The sequence below is a fragment of the Ovis aries genome, chromosome 10 (assembly GCF_016772045.2).
Source record: "Ovis aries strain OAR_USU_Benz2616 breed Rambouillet chromosome 10, ARS-UI_Ramb_v3.0, whole genome shotgun sequence".
Classification (NCBI taxonomy): domain Eukaryota; kingdom Metazoa; phylum Chordata; class Mammalia; order Artiodactyla; family Bovidae; genus Ovis; species Ovis aries.
Genome location: NC_056063.1, coordinates 11,596,553 through 11,615,202, shown reverse-complemented (window position 1 = coordinate 11,615,202; position 18,650 = coordinate 11,596,553). Strand labels below are relative to the sequence as shown.

General features: G+C 39.5%; 1 protein-coding gene across 18 annotated transcripts in view; it reads left to right on the top strand.

Moving 5' to 3' along the window:
• The window catches only part of ELF1 (E74 like ETS transcription factor 1), a 117,158-nt gene that overhangs the window by 37,936 nt on the left and 60,572 nt on the right, over positions 1–18,650 (top strand). For 3 of the 18 annotated variants that reach the window (XM_012184327.4, XM_042254623.1, XM_060394265.1), the window contains exon 1: positions 18,467–18,508. The exons of 9 other annotated variants lie outside the window; for them this stretch is intronic. The gene's annotated coding sequence lies outside the window, so the exon portion shown is untranslated. Of the gene's footprint in view, positions 1–471; positions 11,191–11,713; positions 11,783–11,950; positions 12,019–18,466; positions 18,509–18,650 lie in introns of those variants that run through there. 6 more of the 18 variants (XM_060394271.1, XM_042254624.1, XM_060394268.1 and 3 more) reach the window with 4 other exon arrangements.

Genomic DNA, 18,650 nt, shown 5'->3' with positions numbered 1-18,650 from the left:
CATAGTGTTTACCCATGTCACAACAGCCTAGGCTAAGAAATAGAGCACGTTTATTAAGATAAAAATCCCCAACTCTGCCCGTGTTTGTTTTTCCTTAAAAATAACTATTATTCTAGTTTTTGTGATAACCCTTTCTTTATAGTTTTACCCCTTTGGATTTTACTGAAATGGATCGTACCATCTACACTCTGTAGTGACTTGTTTCTTTCATTTAACTCTATGAGATTAATCTTAATTAATTTTAATTGCAGTATAGTACTGCATTGTCTGTCTGTACTGGAATGTACTTACCATCTTGTTGATGGTGGTAGATTATGTCCAGTTTGGGAACACTCTTGATGTAATTCTTGGAACATATGTGCAAGAGTTCTTTATTATATCATCACACTGAGGTATGTGAAGCGTTTACAAAGTATATGGGGAGAATGCAAATTAAAGATAATCTAGAGTTTCTCCTTCTTGCCCATTCAGCCTCTTGTCATGGTGGTTTGCCCTGGGGGCTCAAACCTTCCAGCGTGTGCTCGCCCAGTTGCTTCAGTCGTGTCCAACTCTTTGCGACCCCGTGGACAGAGCCTGCTAGGCCGCTCTGTCCATGGGATTTCCCAGACAAGAATACTGGAGTGGGTTGTCATTCCCTTCTCCAGGGGATCTTCCTGACCCAGGGATTGGACCTGAGTCTCCTGTATCTCCTGCACGGTAAGCCACCAGGGAAGCTAGGACCCTGAACAAGTGGGCAGGTGATGTCTTTAGAATAAGCTGTGGACATTAGCACATTTGACCACTAAACACTCAGCAGTTTAGCATGCCTCCCATTTATTAAGTAGAGTTTATTTCAAACAATTTTGAGTAAAAATTTTGTGATAGATACATTAAAATCCCTATTACGTACATAAAAACAGTACTATCATTGATACATGTGAAGTAAAGTTATAAAAATAAAGGCAGTTGGGCAACAGCAATTTTAGAATGGTCAGAAGAGATTGGAGAGGGATATATGCATATTTATATTTGACCTTTTTATTCTTAAGACTGAAACAAATTATGGAAAAATGTTAATATAAAGCTGGGTGATGGGCATGTCATTGCATTCTTTCTTTGGTTGAACTACTTCATAGTAAATTGTGCTATGTAAGGGGTAGATTATTTTCCCTCCACATTTATGTGTAACTGAGAAATAATGTTTAATTTGATGAGGACCAGAAGTTGATTTTTTAAAAAGAAGTGGTGAGTAAACCCTACATCAGTTTAAAAAAATCATCATTTCAGTGAAGGAGATGAGCTAGATTCAGAATTAAGTTATACGTAAGACTGTACATCTGTCCCCTATGACTAACAAGATGGCTCTAGGCATACTTCTGATGAGTAAATGATAATTTCCCGTTGACATCCATTAACCAGTTGGAGATAATAGTTTGTTAGAAATAATTTAGCCTTTAGAATCATCACTTTAAAACATTTTTCAAAATTGCATTTTAGAACAAAGATTCTTCGAACATAAATTAATACAGTGTTAATTGACATTGATAAACTTTTTTCCCCCCCAAACTTTAAACTTTTTATTTTGTATTGGGGTATAACCAATATACTGATAAACTTTTAACTAGCAAATACCTTGAATTAGATTTTTACATCTAACCAGATTTATTGCCAGAATTAGTGTTTCGTCTTACTTCCTGATATGTGTTTCATCTTGTTTCCTTAAAATTCTTACTTACAATGATAGTAATTCTTGCATCTTTAGTTATAAACTTGATATGGAATCTTTATGTAAGATTTCCAAAATTCAGTAATGTAAATGTGGGATTTGCTGTAAAAAGTGAAACAGGGACCTTTCTTTCATAGTCATCCCTGGCTCGCGCTCTCTCTTTTTTTAATTGGGAATGAAAACACAGTGGTTTATTATCAAAGAAATGCAAGCCCTGAGTAAACACACCTTTGCATATGTGTGCATTGGGGGGAGGGGGGGAGAAAGAAATCAAAGTTTTCATCAAGTTCTCAAAATATCAAATTGCCCTGGCTCTCTGTTTTGAGCTGTTTTCCACGGTGTCTCTATTTGTAGTAGGAGGAACACAGAGGAACAAATGGAAGTAGAAGTCACAGGATTTATGTAATTGGAAAGGTTCTCATAAGGCATGCAATTCAGGGGTCTCCTGGATTTCTTTTATTATCTTACTCTTCCTCCTATGTAATTCACCGATTCATTCAGCAGTTGTTCATTGCCTGTAGTATTCTTGATGCTGGGGAATATAGCAGCCAGAGCTTCTGTTACTGCAGTTTAGGTCATAGCCATACTGACGGGGCCGATGCAGCGTTGGTGGTGGTATGTAGACTGCACCTTTCACACAAGTTAGACAGAGACTGCTGGGGTTAGCCCCCTGAACTTCTTGTTACGATCTCTGCACATGACATTCTTAAGGTGAGCTACCTTTGTTCTGCAGAAGGTCAGAACATGTTGCGAGAGGCATCACTGAAGATGGGCTGCTTTGTGTATCTAAGATATTTCTCTTTGTTACAGTGGAAGCCAAATAATCATGACTTATCTTTCTTTGGTAATAATATTTTTCTAAGCACTAAGTCCTCGCGAATGTTTAAAATTCCTTTCCAAGTAACCTTTGTATTTATTCAGAATTTTATGTCTTAAAGAAGCTTGCTAAAGTATGCTGGAAGAATATATACAGTATGATACTATTTATATAAGGTTTAACATATACCACACAAAACACACATGTATATTAAAGCATGAAGAAGAAAAATGTGAAGATTTTAGATTTAAATTAGAATTAATCAGATTTAAAGTTATATGTGTTTTAGTTTCAGAGACAGTTAAGACAATTTGTATTTAGAAACAGAAGATTTGTGTAAGTTATTTGTTTATTCGAAATACTTTATGGTATGAACTGTTAAAACTGGGTGTTACATTTGATCCTTTTGTCTATGGACCAGAGACAGATATGTGGTTGTTATCGGATAATTTATAACCTGTTAGTCTTAGAAATAAACTGAAAGGAAGATGTACTGTTCATCTGCACTTGGTAGAACAGAACAGTTGCCTGCCTTTGTTAGCAAATGATTGTCAAGAAGGTGGTACACACTAGGTTCTCTGCAGACGTCCTGAGACTTTCCTCACCATTTAGAGTGGTTCAAGGGCGTCCCAGGTGGCACAGTGGTAAAGAATCTTCCTGCCAGTGCGGGAGAGGCAGGAGACTCAGGTTCGATCTCTTCAGTTGCGAAGAGTCTCTGGAATAGGAAATGGCACCCCCTCCAGTATTGTTGCCTTGGAAATCCTATGGACAGAGGAGCCTGTGCGGCTGCAGTCCACCGGGTGGCAAAAGGTTGGATGTGACTGAGCACCCTCACACGGGGTGGTTTGACAGAGCATCAGAGCCCCAGGCTGTGGGAAGGGAGCTGATGTGTAAGGAAAAGGACACTTCCATTAAGGCTCAGGGAGCATGTATTCCCTAGACACTGGGGACAGCTGAGGGCAATACACTCACAAGCAAGAGCAGAGATATACTGCAGACACGCTGGGAAGGCACTAGACTCTTACACTGTTGAAAAGTATACATGAGTATTTTCATTGAAAAATACTAAATAGAAACGCAGTTGTTATCCAGGGTACTCATTTTAAAAAATGTTACTTACTTTAGGAGCATGGTGCCATGCTTAGAGTTGATTTTTTATGCGCATATTAAATTCTCTTAAAGAAAAATCCCGCAGATGAGCTTGCTTGCAGTAAAATATTGAGTCACTGGGGACACTGACCTAGAGACAAACAACACTACTGCCTGGTGAAATTGTGGTTGCAGTAGCTTATAGCTTAGGTGAGAATTGACCATTATGAATGGAAAAGATGACTGTATTGTAGGTTTTTATGGAATATGAGACAAGTGAGTGATGAATTGAGGTGACTCTTAGGAATTATTCATTGGGGAGGCAGCTAGGCCTGATGAAGAGTGAACATCTCTGTTTTAGTTGTAATTAATTGAAAGCTTGCTTAAAATGACTTGCTTAAAACAGCAAGACTTGACCTATTAGGAATGGAGTTCTGTTTGGTTTGTTTATAGTTGATGGGTGAACATATGTGAATAAATGATGTGAGTCAAGTTTTGGGTATTCTGAGAAGAGAACCAGGGGATAGAGATCGTGTGATTGGCAGAGGGGACACGAATGGTGATCTGGAAAAAGTGCTTACCAGAAGCCACGGCAAAAATGGCCGGAGATCCGAGAGGCAAGGTATCCGTACTGCTGTTTTGAGTTGCCTGTTGGAAGGATTTTTGTTTCCGTTTTGAGTGGTGGTTATCTTTTATGAGAGGTAGAAGCTGAATGGGAAGGTCTTCTATCTATGTAGTCAAGTGTTAGTTATCTAACCGGTTGGGTAAAATAGTTTGAGGGCTGTTCTGTTGTTCAGACATTTCATTCTGTAGTCCGTCATTGTGATCTTCAAGTCTTAATTTGTAAGGTGTTTACTCCTAAAAATACTTCTCGAGAAAACTATGAATAATGAGTCTTCATGTGTGAAATGAACTTAGATCCCCACCTCAGAATACCTTTTTATTTGTTCTGTTTTCATAAACAGGCTTCACCAATTGCATCTTTATGCTTCTGGCACCAGGCTTTGATGCGTTTTCACATAGACTATGGGACTATTTATAAAACAAGACATAAAGATGTAGCAGAGAAGGCAGGAAGTACTTGATGTTTGTATGTCATATCTTGTTCTCTGCTTCCTGTCAGTTAAACCACGATGAGAGGAACAGAGACACAGATGTACAGCTGCTGCTCTACTTTCCCATTAGGGGGACATGTCAAGTATATAAAGCTTGTTCAGTAAACTTTTGTCACTTGTTGATTCTAGGCATGTCACAGGCTTGTTTTGTGTTATATGGATTGTATGGATCACAGTTAGATAGAAAAAATATGAAAATGTGTTTACTTTTTGTGAAATGTTTGTAGGTCATAAAAAACTGGCCTTCAATATGAAATGATAAGCTAATATGTTGGACTCAAATTTTGATACACATTCTTTTTTTTTTTTTTTTGTATTTTGGTGTATCAATATTCTTTAAAACTTTTAGAGCACTTGGTGGTTTACAAAGTAAAATCTTTGTAGGTACAGCTTTTAAGAGGATGAAAGAAAGGTCACAGAGGTTGACTTACCCAGGGAAATAAAGTGATTAAATGGCAGTACTAGGATTTGAACACAGGTCTTCTGATGCCAGATCCTGTGTGCTTCTAGGAAAAAGTTTGTTTTCATTAAATTCCCATTTCATCTTTATTCAGTGATTTAAGCTTTTAGGTTTACCGTAGCTCCTTCTATCTAGAATGTCCCCCCAGCAAATAGTTACTGAATAACATGGGAAAATGAGTTTTGTGTCTAATCCTGCTGCATCTCTGATCTCCGCTGATAGACGGATTGCCCATAGTGTCTTAGCTACTGGTCTCTTTCCTGTGCCCCTTACTCACCGGTGTCTAGCAGGTAGGTCCCTTGTGAGTCCTTGTGAAATAAATAAAAGAATGCAGATAGTACTAATATGACTTCTGAAGGCTCCTGGTATATAGGAGAAGACAATACAGGGAAAATGTACTCTTCTCCTTGAAGTGTTTATATTTGAGAAGGGAATGGTTTAAAAAAAAAAGAAAACTCCCCAGTAAACCTTTTGTCAGTCGATCAGTCATGTCCGACTCTTTGCGACCCCAGCTCACCAGACTCCTCTGTCCATGGGGATTCTCCAGGCAAGAACACTGGAGTGGGTTGCCATGCCCTTCTGCATAAGCCTTTTAGTTGTTGTTAACTTTCAATAAACTCAAAAGTCAAATTAAAAATTAAAGGGAAGTAGTGGCCTTGAGGTTTGCCTGTAAGAAGTTGGCCATTGGATTTAGCTGTATCTATTTTCACCTCAAATTTTCCCTTCCCCTCTCCTTATGAAAGGTAAGAAGTGACCCCACAGCTCTTCCTGTCCACTTAGAGAGGTCACATTTTCTGTGTCTGGTTGACAGGGGTTTGGAGGTAGCTGGGAGTTAGATGTGAAGAAGAGGGGCAGGGCTTCTGTTTATGGGTTGTAAGACAGCCATATTGCCTGACAGTCCCCCATTTTTAAAGCAGAATTTGTTGAGGGGGATCATCAAGATCACTAGATTAGAAACCCTATGAAGGCAGAAATGGTCTGTTTTTTCCTGTATTCCTGCCACCTCGAACAGAGTCTGACATGTTGTAGGTACTCAGGGGATATTTGTTGAATGCATGAGTGAATGAGTGTGAACTGAGGTCAGACACGTATCAAACTGTCTCTGAGCATCTTGAGTATTTCTTTGACAGATATTGTTCATGACCATCTGGGTGAGCTGTGGGGGTTTGGTGGTGACCCTAATAAAGTCCTTGCCCTTATGTGGTTGGTCTCTGAAGCCATGGTTGTTACCGACATGACGATTAAATGACAGATACAGCAAAGTACTTTCATATGAAGCCTGCCACCCGCAGCTATTATTTTCTTCTTACTTTTTTTCTAATCTGTTATTATTATCCCCTTCTCAATTCCTTGAGGATAAGTATCATGGTTTTTTTTGTCTGTATAGCAATGTCAGTGGTTGTAAAGATGTTTAAGAATTAAGTAGTATGTATATGTCGGGCTCCCAGGTGGCCCAAGTGGTAAAGAACCTGCCTGCCAGTGCAGGAAATGTAAGAGATGTGGGTTTGATCCCTGGGTAGGGAAGATACCCTGTAGGAGGGCATGGCAACCCACTCGAGTATTCTTACCTGGAGAAGCCCATGGGCAGAGGAGCTTGGTGGGCTACAGTCCATAGTGTTTCAAAGAGTCGAACTTGACTGAAGCGACTTAGCACGCGTGGTATGATATGTCTTGTTTTGTAAATTGTAAGGCATTTATTAGGCACTAGATATTACCAAGAAATTATAATATAATGGACCTTATTGTGCTGTTGTAAAATTTCTAAGTGTGTCTTCATGCTAAAGTATTTTTTGAAATCTAGTAAGTTCCCACTATATCTACTAAAGCAACTTTGAATTCTTGAACTTCTGAAGAATCAAGCAAAGCCACAAAGCAGAAAATACATCTAATAAAGAGCCAAGTTTAATGCAAATAGACATTTTTACAGGAACTTCTTTCTTCTAAACATTGCCCTGGAAGAAAGTAAAGATTCATTGAAAGTTGGTGCTAGAAGTCTCTATTAAATGACTAAGAAACTTTCCTAAGTCATGGATGTCATATCCTTTCTCACTGAATAACTGAATCAGCATCATCTTTTCAGGATATTTAATACTATAAACAGCAATATCCAGTCATCCATAGATGCAGCGAGTTGATATATTTCAAAGTTTCTGTAGTGTCCAAATGGATATAGGACAGTTTTGAGGTTCAGTTGATTAACTTATAAGAGAAGTTGTATGGTAATGAGTCATATCTTTTTTAAAATCTAATTTTTCTATTTCTGCCTTCTTTTAATCCTTAGGCAAAGAATAAAAACTTGATGTAAACTAGTGAAGTAATTTTTGCTTGTTTTAAATAATTTTCCCATACCCTGGGTGATTTATAAACCATTGTGGAGAATCTCTGTTATATGTAATTAATGAAGAATTTAAGGAGGATAGTATACACATCAGTGGCTAGAAGTTATTAATACCAGTGTAGCAGTCAAGCTATGGGATGTTTGTTTAAACTGTCCTCATCATTTTTAGATGGTAGTTACCCGACCCCCTTGCTTTGGGCTTCGTAATCTTGGGGACCACACAGTGTTGCTGCAACCGGATTTGAAAACCTCCAGGAACTTTCCACTTCTTCTTTCCAAATCAAGCCTGCATCCCACTGCCTGACTTTCAAGACTCTCCATAATTTGGTTTTGCTTTGGTTCACATTTTCTACTGTTTGCCGTTGTCAGCTCTTAGCTCTGGTCAGTCTGTTAACTGTCTCCAAACTTACTTGGTCATTGGGTTCTGTTCATTCATTCATTCATTCGTTTTTGTTTTGGGCATGCTGAGTCTTTGCTGCTGCTGGGGCTTTTTCTTCTCTGGTTGCAGCGAGCGGGGCCGCTCTCCGGCTGCGGTGTGGTGGCCCCTCTTGGAGCGTGCTCTCTCGGGTGTGAGGCTCAGGAGCTGTAGTGGCTGAGCTCCGTGGCTGGAGGACGGCTGTGCCGGGGTGGCGGTGGGCACAGCTGCTCCTCAGCGTGGCTTGGGGCATCCTCCCAGGTCAAGGATCCAACCTGTGTTTCCTTCGTTGGTTGGTGGATTCTCCACCACTGGGCCACCAGGGATGCCCACCTGGGTTGGTTTTAATTCTCTTTATTCCTTTGTGTCTCGGCCTTCACACAGATGCGCGTCCATGCACATGTGCACGCATGTACACATGTACGCCTGCCTAAGGAGACGTGTGCACACACTGTACTTGGCTGTCTTTCCCTTTCCGTGCAGTCTCTCCACATCCTGCCTCACTTGAAGGTTGAGTTTAGGTTCTTCACTGTCTAAAGTGTTTCCTTGACCCGTTTGACCATCCTTTCTTCGGAGATGCTGCAGTATTGACCAGCTTTATTAACGTTTAATTAAATACTGACTTTCAGTGTTCAGTTATTTTCTCTCTTGGTCTTGTTTCCTGAACTAGATTGTAAGCTCCATAGAAAGCAGCCCATGCGTTATCTCTTTGTCTTTCCCACAGTGCTGAGTTTAGGGGAAGTTCACTAAGTATCATCAGTTGTGTTTGGTGTTTTGTTTTTTTTTTTACTGCCAAGTTGATCAGTAGAGAGCATGGTTTCTTGTGAAAATGGATGTTGTAAGAAGGCCTAAAAATTGAACTGTTATGTATTATAATTTTTTTTTCCTACACTGCATGGCTTGTGGGATCCTCGTTCCCCGACCAGGGATCGAATCCATGCCCTGAGCAGTGAAAAGCATGGAGTCCTAACCACTGGACTGCCAGAGAATTCCCTGTGTTACAAATCTTTATATAAACTGTGAATGGTATTTAAAGTTTGCTTCGATCTGAGATTTGTGCAAAAGGAAAATATAAAGTTATGTATGGAATTTATACTCAGCCCATGCCCTTCCACTGTCTCATTTCTTATCTTGGGGTTTTGCTGCTTCTAGTTTTTTTGGTGTCCTTGAGTTTACCATCTTAGGCACGAGCCAGGTCATTATGAGGATGATTGTAGAAAGAATCCCATTTTAAGGATCCTGACATGGAGCACCAGGATCGTTTGATTATAGCCAAACTTATTGAAAATCGATTTTTATTGTTCCAAGAAGAAAGGGGTGTGCTATGAAACTGGAGACCTTCTCACGCATAGTGACCAGGACGTTTTGTGCATGAGGATGTGTCCATCGGACTTACTGGTGACTTGGGAAAAGGTAAACGTGCTTTGCTTCTCGAGAGTTTATGTCCTTGACTCGGGTCCCAGTGTGACTTGGGAGAGGCCCCTAAAGTGCCACAGGTATAAAAGGCTATGATTACTCAAGAAGATGTGGAAAGCTCTGAACTGGGCCAGCAAGCCTGGGACAGGGTGGGACGTACGGGCGCTGGGGGAACTGGAGCAGGACGGACTCTGGCTTCTTCACTTCAGGGGTGGGGCAGCGGGCCAGGAGGGGCTGTGAACTGCAGAGATGCCAGTGTACTTGTTTCTGAGATGGGAATGAAGGGCCGTAATACTGTGGCCTGGGTGTCCTTTTAAACTTGGTCTGTGAACGATTCCCGTTCACCCTTCTGCGCACGTGTTCGGATATCCTGCTTTACACATCTGATGGCTGCAGGTCCTCATACCTTTTGGGGCATCATGAAGAGCCACTTCAGCCTTGTTAATGGACTTGAAGTTTTTCTTATAGGCAATGGAAGCCACTGATTAGTTTTTTAAAATTGAAGTATAGTTGATTTACAGTGTTATGTTGATTACTTTTAAGTAGAGAAGTCGGTTGGTTCTATTTTCATTTCTGGTGAATTATTCCTATTGCAGGGTGAAGAGCCGCAAGGGGAACTAGACTAAAGGTAGTAAGGACCCCTCAGTTGAACACATGGAGCAACTGTCACCTAATAATGCAGTCTGTGGCCATTAAACTTTCTTTGTGGCCTTCAATTTTGTTTTCAGCTGATGGTGTATCTCTTCCTTAAGAGTGAAAACTTCTTAGGACAGACTAACAGTCTCTTCTAGGAGAATATTGCGCATTGTGGGAGTTGGAGGTGGGGGGAGGCATGTCCTTAGCAAGATGTCCTGTGGGCTTTTCAGCAGTATCCCTGGCCTTTTCGCCTTCACTCTGGGCCAGAAAGAAGCAGTGTTTTGGATGGGAAAGTGCTGTCTTCTGGAATGGGGGACCCGCTGCTGTAGAGCATGTCTGTTTTAAGAAGATGAAAATGTTAAACAGGAGTCTAAACAACCACATAAATGAAACAGCTTTCTTGCAAGCTGTTTCTTGTTTGTTATAGGAAGAAAATTGTTAACTGCCCGAACAGGTCTTGCTGATAAGCATATTTCAGCATATTTGTGTTCCCAAGCTGGTGTGTTTTCATCAGAGTTCAGATTTAGCTTGCTTGGAGGAAAGAAAACTCCTTCATTCGGTTTATTGGCATAATAAAAGCATCAATTAATGACATTTTGACAATGATCACTTTCAGTCATTTGGAGAAAGTAAAACCTTTTTCATGACCCAGGATTAAAACAATACCTGATTACTGCTGAGTATTTCTCATTGGTTTTATTTTTTTCGCTTCAGTTTTTCATTTTCTTATTTTCAGAACAGGCTCAGAAAAAGGGTTAATCTTGAGACCACAGGTATGAACAGGTCTAGGTATGTGATCTGGTTTTGCAAGGTTCTGTGACTGCTGCCTGAGTGTAACCTGACACCAGGCAGGCCCGAGTGGCCAATGGTGGGAAGTGGAGAGCAATGTGAAAGAACTGGCCTTTCAGGTCTGGGTGAGTGAGCAATTGCTGCCTGCCCTCCAAGTCCTGGAGCTGTCCTGGGGTGTCAGCGAAGAGGCCAAGCACAGAGAATTCAGCCTGTTTCCTTGATCATATTGACTTTGTGGGTTTGGGGTTTTCTTTTCTTTTTTTTTTTCATTTAACGTAGTTGAAGCTAAGGTGAGCTTATTCAGGTTTCTTAGGCATGCTTCAGTTCTGCAGATGTCATCAGAATACAGAAAACATCAATTTGGGTTTCATTCACATGGAAATAAAACTATGTTCTGGAAGACGATCTAGGTACTTCACTTCCCCTGCCTCCCCTCACTTTCAATGAAAGATGCCTAAAGCTGGGGAGCTACTTAACAGATAATTGTTCAGTCGCTAAATCGGCTCCGACTCTGCGACCCCGTGGACTGTACCCTTTTACCTTTTTCTCTATTTTCTTAAGTTCTTGAATATTTGAAGTAATTTAAATTTAAAGGTTGGAGTATAGGAACATTTTCTCTTTGAATTCAGAGAACTGTGAATGTGGCAGGGAATGATTTGCTCCTCTTGTGATGGTCACTTGTATTTTTTCCTCCACTATCTTGTTTATGTTGCTCTGTCGTGTCTGGCTCTGTGCCTGCATGGGCTCTATAGCCCACCAGGCTCCTCTGTCCATGGAGTTCCCCAGGCAAGAATACTGGCGTGGTGACCATTCTCTTCTCCAGGGCATCTTCCTGATCCAGGGATTGAATCTGGCTCCTTGGTTTAGAGAGGACTGTGCAATGAGATTTATTTTTACAATTGATGTCTTTTGTTTGTTTGTTTCCTCATTCAGTAGGAACTTAGAGACCACCCTTGCTTGGGGAAGTGTTAAGTCTGGTTACTTAACTGTAACTACATTTTGGTAAGTTTTAGTAATTTTTTCTCATCTACGGTATTTTAGTTGTGATAGCAGTATTGTATTCAAAGAACTAGTAAGAAAAATGTCAATTAGAGTTTACAGTATTTTAATGACCTACTAAATTGTGGTAGCTTTATAGAAACGCTTAATAATGTTTCCTTTTCACTTTAGGCTGAATGAAGGTAAAGCAAAATAGCAGGATATGATAGAACTTGGGAAAGAACAACTAAAGTAAAATTGTAAGATTTAAAACAATAATAGATCTAGAAACTCCTCTGCTTCAGTTATTCAATGTAAAAATATTACTGAAAATGATTTTCCAGGTATCAAAGGGGTTGCACAGAATAGTATAGAAACTGGACTATACTATACAGATATTTTTCTACAGATACTATACAGATCTATTTCTGCCTTATTGACTGTGCCAAAGCCTTTGACTGTGTGGATCACAATAAACTTTGGAAAATTCTGAAGGAGATGGGAATACCAGACCACCTGACCTGCCTCTTGAGAAATCTGTATGCAGGTCAGGAAGCAGCAGTTAGAACTGAACATGGAACAACAGACTGGTTCCAAATAGGAAAAGGAGTGCGTCAAGGCTGTATATTGTCACTCTGCTTATTTAACTTATATGCAGAGTACATCATGAGAAACGCTGGGCTGGAAGAAGCACAAGCTGGAATCAAGATTGCCAGGAGAAATATCAATAACCTCAGATATGCAGATGACACCATCCTTATGGCAGAAAGTGAAGAGGAACTCAAGAGCCTCTTGATGAAAGTGAAAGAGGAGAGTGAAAAAGTTGGCCTAAAGCTCAACATTCAGAAAACTAAGATCATGGCTTCTGGTCCCATCGCTTCATGGCAAATAGATGGGGAAACAGTGTCAGACTTTATTTTTCTGGGCTCCAGAATCACAGCAGATGGTGATTGCAGCCATGAAATTAAAAGACACTTACTCCTTGGAAGGAAAGTTATGACCAACCTAGACAGCATATTCAAAAGCAGAGACCTTACTTTGTCAACAAAAGTCCATCTAGTCAAGGCTATGGTTTTTCCAGTGGTCATGTATGGATGTGAGAGTTGGAGTATAAAGAAAGCTGAGTGCCGAAGAATTGATGCTTTTGAACTGTGGTGTTGGAGAAGACTCTTGAGAGTCCCTTGGACAGCAAGGAGATCCAACCAGTCCATCCTAAAGGAGATTGGTCCTGAGTGTTCATTGGAAGGACTGATGTTGAAGCTGAAACTCCAATACTTTGGCCACCTGATGTGAAGAACTGACTCATTTGAAAAGACCCTAATGCTGGGAAAGATTGAGGGCAGGAGGAGAAGGGGACGACAGAGGATGAGATGGTTAGATGATATCACCAACTCAATGGACGTGAGTTTGGGTAAACTCCGGGAGTTTGTGATGGACAGGGAAGCCTGGTGTGCTGCTGTTCATGGGGTCGCAAAGAGTTGGACACTAAGGAGAGAATGAACTGAAATGATATAGATATTTGTGTAATGGATTTCTTACCTGTCCAGATACTTTGCTAATGAAAAATACTAATGAAGTTCTATTAATGCAGATAGAGAGGCCTGAATAGAGAATTGGGCTGGGAATTGGAGAAAAGCAGAGAATTGTTGCTTTCTTTGCCATCAACTAACTGTGTGTGACCTTGGACAAGTCAGACTGCTCTGGGCCCAAAGTTTCTTAAGTGTTCAGTGAATACATTTTCCTAGGTAATCCATACATTCTTTTCACCTAAAAGTGTGTGATTCCATACTTTTTAGATTGAGAATAGACAGGTCTGTGGAAGGTTATATAGAATTTATCTTGATACCACTGATTTCTTATTTTCATTTCTGCTGAGAGATAATAGAAAGCATTCTACCATACTCAAAAAAGATTGAAAAAGCCTAACTATGATCTGTTACGTAAGAATCATTCCATTCACTACAGTTTATGGACTTGTTGCTTGCTTCTCATTTCTAACTTAAATAGCTTTTCTTCTCTCACTTTTCTCATTCTTTTTAAAAGTCTTCATTGTATTTCTTCTAGTTTCATGGTTTTTCTAAACTATTATGATGAGTATGTCTATATGTTGAAAAAAGCAGTTTATTTGGTTACCACTTCATATAAAAATACTTTGCATTAAGGTACTTGGCATCTGGAGTTACTACGTAATTCCACTTCTTTAAATATTCCCAGCCTTATGAACACACACACACAGTCTGAATGCTTTATTAGAGATAGTCATTCAAATTAAAAGTAGTCATTCAACCATCCATCGCTCTAAGCTGTTGTATTTTACCTTCTTTGGGCCAGAGCTGTCTAATCTAAAAACTTTTTGCATTTTTGTTTAATTAGTTCCCTTTATCAGTTTTCAAGTTAAGCGTAATGAGTTGGTGGCCTACTAACTTTCAGAGGGTAGCAGTAATTTTTTTTTTAATTGATGAATTGATAGATTTATAGATTCTGTGTTTAAAGCCCCTTTGAAGGAAGCTTAAATTTGTATTCAATTAGGGATTAAGGAAGCAAATGTGAAAAAGTATTAAAAACTGATTTTGACTATCATGTTTATTATATCTGAAATCTTTTAGAATAAGTTATTCAAAAATTAACCACTTGAGTTAGCTATAGTAGCCAGTATTGTGGCTGAGGGTTTTGTGTTTGCAGTCAGTAAATTTGTTTTGTTTGGATTAGGAGCATAATGGAACTCTGTCTTAAGGGAATCTTGCCAGACAGGGTGTGGTCCCAACCTTGAAGCGACTGAATTTATCAAATAGGTGCCAAATTTTTAGGCACTGAAATAGAAGTATACTTCTGTTGATATAGGGCTACGGTGTTGTTTGTTGCAGTCTAGCAAATAACTGTTAATGGAGACTCCCAGGGAGTATGGATATGAGACTTAAGCACCTGTTACATTATCTCTTGCACTATACTTAGATTACAGTGAAGCTAATCTTTTCATTGAGTAAAATTTATATGCCAGGCATTTCTGCACATACATTTACATCTCACCTTCATAGAAAATCTAGATTTTGGTGGTGTTATAGTCATTTTACAGAGTGAGGAAACTGTGGCGTATAGCTGTTTTGCAGAAAGGAGGGACTGATGCTAAGTGAGTAACTTGTCCATAGTCACAGTGCAGAAGAGCCAAACCCAAGTGGTCTGATACCAGAGCCCGTGTTCTTCTCTTTTGCTTGACCTACTGCTTCACCTTAAATATGAAGCTTAGTTTGACCATAAGAGCTGAGGAACCTCACTGATGAGGTATTTCTCTGGCACGGCTCCTTGAAGAGTAAGAATACGGTCCTTCCCAACTTGAAAGAGATGAGAGCCAGCTCAGGGAATTTTCATTATTTGGTGGATTCCTAACTAGATGACCTCTCAAAACTGTGCAGATAAGTTAACTGTTTTTGTCTTTGTGCTGAATGCATTGTTTTCACTTTTTGCTTATTATTTTATAAAGACTAACTGATGCTTTGAAAGTTCTGGAATAACTTTAATCAATGGAATAACTTTAATTAATGGGAAAGTTATGGAATAACTTTAATTAATTCCTTGGTAGCGATTAATACTGCAGAGTGTTCCTGAGTGTAACACATATAACTAATGGTTAGTAAATTCAACCATGTTTAAAATTTACTGAAGACCTTATAATTTTGTTGAAGTAGATAAAAGGCCCCTACTTTATCCTAAGAACCCATGTTTTTTTCCATACTAGAGTAAATTTGAGGAATAAAAATGATAAGCTTAGTTTTGAATGTTTTAGACACATTAACTCTGACATGGACTTATCCAGTAGATAATCTAGTGAGTAGATTTAGGCATCTAGAGCTAAACAAGAGACGGAGATTTGTTTTTTCTAATTTGATACATGTGTTTACTTAGAAACCTGTGTCCTAGGGAATTCCCTGGTGGTTTAGTGGTTAGGACTGAGAGTTTCCACTGCACAGGACATGGGTTCCATCCCTGATCATGAAGCTAAGATCCTACAAACTGCACAGAGCAGCCTAAATAAATGACTAAGAAGAAGAAAAAAAAATTAAAAAAGAAAGAAACTGTGTTCTAAGCTATTACAGCCTGAAGGATTTGAGTAGATTTAGACACTGTACTTTAGTCATGGACAGAGTCCTAATTTAGGAGATGAAGGTTCTAGTTGTAATTCTTTTGTGCTTTCAGATTGTGACACCTTGGGCACAGAGACTTAGTTCAGTCGTGAAAAATTGAATCGTCGATCTAGGTGTCTTGTCTCATCTCTTACTGAAAAAATGTTAATACACTGAGACTGTTAGTTTAAGTACATCTAATATGGGTGGGTAGACTTACAAGGTGGTGCTAGTGGTAAAGAATCTGCCTGCCAGTGCAGAAGACACAAGAGGTGTGGCTTCAGTCCCTGGGCTGGGAAGATCCCCTGCAGTAGGAAATGGCAGCCCACTCCAGTGTTCTTGCCTGAAGAATCCCATGGACAGAGGAGCTGTCCATAGGACAGTCTGTAGGGCCGCAAAGAGCTGGACATGACTGAGCACGGCACAGCAATATGTATAGGGTAATACCTCTGGATCGGGAATCAGAAAAACTCTTCCCAAGAACACCCTTGGTGCTGCAGGCTGTATACCTACTCAGAGAAAAGAAAGAGCAGTGGGATAGAGTGAAAGAAGACGGAGGGTCAGAGGCCTAATAAAGCCAATAAAAGAATGCAGGAGCTTTCCTTTACTTACACATTCTCAGTATGTGAACGAAAGTATTCAAGTGAACAGAAGCTACTCACCAGAATAATGGTGGCTCTTTCTACCCTAACAAAGTCTTAGTGATCATGGGCGATCATTTCAGTTTTGGTTGACTACTGTTGGTTGCTAGGACGTACTATAATTTGTAAATATGTTGATTGGTTGTCCCTGTGTTTGAAATTAAAAAAATTTTCTAAAAATAATAGCACTGTGGAAGTGCTTGTAAGAAAAAGTTTGTGATTGCAGTGGAAAAGAAAGTGAAACTTCACTTAGATGTGTTCACATTGGTCATTGGAACAGTGTCACTTTTATATTTACAAATAAATGGATTTTGGATTAGTCTTTTGGAATCCAACCTTTTACAGAAAAAAACCCCACAACTTTTTAAATCAGGAAGCATCCCTTGATTCTGGTTATCTGGTTATTCTTACTATGGTTCATCAAGTTTAGAATATTGGTTTCCTCTTATCAAAAGTATTATAGTCATTGTTTATAAAGAATATACATAGAAAGAGTTTAAACGTCTGTGATAGGTTGTAAACATATGATAGATTGATGACAGAAAACAGTTATCTGTCATCAATATCTATCTTTTATTATGGGCGCATAGGTTTGGTAGTTACAGAAGAAATGTTAAAGTGGTTACTTACCCAGAGAAGCTTTGCTCTAATTATCACGGTGCCTGGCACATTGCTCTGCAAATAATAGACACTGAAACGTGTATTCAGTTGAATTAGGGGGACATACTTTTTAGGCGTGAGACAGTATACAGTTAGTGCTAATTTTGTGGTAGGGGCAATAAGTGTTGTATTTTTGAAGGGCCGTGTAGGTCAAGTCACGGAGGTTGGGAGGCTGTGAAAGACATGGGCCTTGAGTTGAGCATTTTGAAGGATGGAGAACATAGAAATGGCTGCTGAGACGTGGGAGAGGAATTCCAGGTGTAGGTGATACTAAAAGTTGAGAAGGGAGGCAAGAATGAATGTGGTTTGTGTGAACAACCTGGGAAGACAAGCCTAGTACAGAAGAATTGGGTGAGACTTTAAAGGAAACTGTTGTGTGTGTGTTCTGCATATCTGTCTGGCAGGGGCTCTTCCCACCTCTAGACTTGGCGCATTTCTCAAAACCTGCCTGACGTAAGAGGGAGGGGGTTTATGTATACATAGCTCTGATTCATGTTGCTGCACAGCAGAAACTGACACAGCATTGTAAAGCGATTATACTCCAATTAAAAAATGTAAAACTGTCTGAATAGTAGTGCTAAAAATATTCCCCCAACGTTAAAGCTGAACGCATTATTAAAAGAAGTGGACTAGGTGAGTATGGGAAACCACTGGGTAAGAAGCTGATGAGTATCACCTGAATTGAATTGACTTCTTAACCGTTAAAATGTATTTAAAAAAATTTTTAATTTCCTGTTAGGGAAACCATAGTCATCCATGATAACCCCTAGAATCTGGACTATATAGGGAATTGACTAGTGAAATTAGGAAAATGAGTGTGTGATTTAGCTAGCACACACTGGCTGGTTTTCAGGGAAAGTGATTCATGAGATCAGCTTCATTCCTGAACCTGTCTCTTTAAAATTAAAATTGTAGATAATGTTTCAAAGAACTAGGTGTTATCTAATGTGATTATTTGTATATCTTTGTCTCTTTATGTCATATTTGTGGCCATAACCATATGATGCAGTGTGTAACAAACTTGTGATCAACTTTTAAATTAAATTTTCCTTTGGCTTTTGTTAGTAATAGTAACTTTAAAAAACAAAGCATGAAATAGACAGACGTCTTTGCAGGCACTTTGCAAAGCTCTTCTCCCTCCACTGTGAAATTGTTTTCACTCTTCAGTTGCGCTTCTGTTTTTCTATTGTAAAGTGCAGTTCTTTGCATGTTCTAATTTGCCATGACGTGGTCAAGTGCTGTTTCCTTCCTGTTGCTCGCAAGCCTGTGCTGGAGATAAGGGCACATTTCAGTGCGTTAAGAAGAAGCCACTGAAGACAGACTTAAGCATGGTAAAGCATTCTACTCACCAGAAACCTTTCCAGAGAACAGAAAGAGCGGGCTTTAATTTCTGCTTATTTTTAAAAGCTCTTAAAACAGTACTTGTTAAACTTTAAATGTATTAGACCGAATTTAAAGCCTAACAAGGGTATT